The following is a 2,281-nucleotide window of genomic DNA, read 5'->3' as shown; positions in this document are numbered from 1 at the left end:
AGGCTGACCTCCAGGGGACTCTGCAAAGCTATCAGCATTATTTTTTTTTAAAAAAATCTTTAATGATGTATACATACAAACAGAACAGAGAGGAAAAGGGAGAGGAGAGATATTTAGATTGTTACATGGTTTGCGTTGGTGCCAAATGGGGAAAGTCGGGGCAATGACAGCCAGGGTTATTGCCAGTCCAGAGGAGACATAGAGTATTTTTTGGTAGCGAGTTGGGCTTATTTTTGAACATGGAAAACACACACAATTTAAAAAAGAATCTGCAAGAAAAATCAGTTCAATATTTTCTCTTCGTAAAATAAAACAAATTAAAAACACCCCTCCAGAGCGTACCTTCCACGAGATCCTCAGCTGTTTCCCATAGATATTTCCCCTTTAAGTGCTGCTGCCACTTCTTCTTCCAAACCTACCGAAACCGGTGCCAGAGCTTTCCCGGCACAGCCGCTGTTCTGCCTCACCGCGAAGCGACCCGCTTTGCTCCGACTGGCAAAGACGCGACTGCACGGTCGGGATTAGCCGCACCGATTCCAACCAGGCTCCAAAGGACCACGACCGTAGTCAACGGTGCCGCTGCCGAGTCCCGCTCGCTGCAGCTCTAGACCTGTGTTTTGGGGCGCAAACCACCTATTCTGCTCTGGCATTTCGTACGGGATTGTGGCCGCCCCACGCAGCTCCGGTACAGGTGAGGGGGACCGAAAGGAACGGCCGAGTGCAGCGGGGATCCGGCTGGGAGCCATTCGCCCTTCAGCACAGCTCCACCTGCGCCGCTGCAGATGGTGAAATCAGTGGAAAATGGGTTTCCAGGCTTGTGAGCATCACCGGTACCTCTCTGCACCTGGGCACAAGCCACCTACAACCACGGGACATGAGCTTTTAAAGCATTTAAACACAAGTCTCTCAATTTCCGTTTAAAATGTTACACAGGTTTTTTTAGTCCCCATTTATGTCTCTGCTTCTGCTCTAACATCACCTGCAACATCTGCCGGAGCATACATTAACCCATACGGTAGAAACTTGATCTAAAAAAACGTGAATCTGTTTAGGACGAATCCTCAAGTCTTGTACGTATTGCAATGCCCTGATGAAACAAGAGCTCAAAGGTTCCCTCTCTAATATTTATACCCTGCTACCCCCTGCCTTGCCCAGAGCTGCTGAAATTTTCATTTAAAGCCGAAGCAGTAAAAGCACACGGGCTCGCGAAAGGGGAGAGCGCGCACCGAAAGGAAAGGGGGCACCCAACCCGTCTCAGCACGGATGTAGATACAGTTCTTCTATTCTCAACAGGTTCTCAAACAAGAAACCCGTGAGAGAAAAGTCAATCAGGCGTTCACTCGCGCTGTAATCTGCCCATGGACTGCCCCGTGAGCAGCTGTAATTGTAAAAATCTCTCCTTTGAAGCTCAGCAGAGAACTCCCTTTGTTCTTCAAGTGCATCATACATTATTCCAAGGTTCCTGACAAACGCCTCTGAAAAAAAGATCTCCAGAAAGCCCTGTCACACTGATTATGCTCTGAAGAGCTCTTAAAGTATTCATACGATGCCGTAAAGCATTTCCGAGACAGCCTTTCCATATCTGTTACTTGAGGCCACCCGTTTCGTTTCAAGTATATTAACGGTTCCTCAGGTTTTAGGTGCAGGAGTACCTCTTGTTTTCTTGTGCATTCATTACGTATAGTCCCTCAAATTGAGGAGAGAATGGAAGGACATGGTATTGCTACAGCTGCCGGTAACGAATCTCCATCACTTCTATCTGTCCGTGGTTGCTCCCAATGAACAAGCAAGAACTGAAGATACTTCTCTGGTCATCGCTACCACAGGACCCAAATCCTCCCGTGAAAAGGGGAATATTTCTACCCCCTCTTTTAGGCCTTGCGAGAAAAGAACTCAACAACTTACCCCATATCACTGAAAAAATCTGCAGCAAAGCTTGAAAGAGCGTCTCAGGTTCAGGTTAGTCCCCTGCACACTTCTGCTTTGTAACAAATGAACGCAGAAAACAAATAAAAAAGAAGAAACTTCTAATAACTTCTCCCTCTGGGAGTGCCTTTGCAGTAGCTAAGAACCTCTGTTGTCCTGGACTCTTCCTGACGAGTTGGACTCCATTGGGTTTTCCACAAGAGCTCTCTGCTCCCCACACCTCCTCTCGGCGAGGAGAGCCAGAAAATCACCCTCACTCCTCTTTTCCTTCGTTATATGCTCAGCTGTCTCTGTTCACAGCTAATGACCTCTGAGGCCCCGGCCAGGACGCAGCTGTGGGAAACCTCCTGTGATG

This window comes from Charadrius vociferus, unplaced genomic scaffold, assembly GCF_000708025.1.
Source record: "Charadrius vociferus isolate BGI_N301 unplaced genomic scaffold, ASM70802v2 scaffold384, whole genome shotgun sequence".
Lineage (NCBI taxonomy): Eukaryota > Metazoa > Chordata > Aves > Charadriiformes > Charadriidae > Charadrius > Charadrius vociferus.
The sequence above is the reverse complement of the archived record's forward strand: the minus strand, read 5'-3'. Positions refer to the sequence as shown.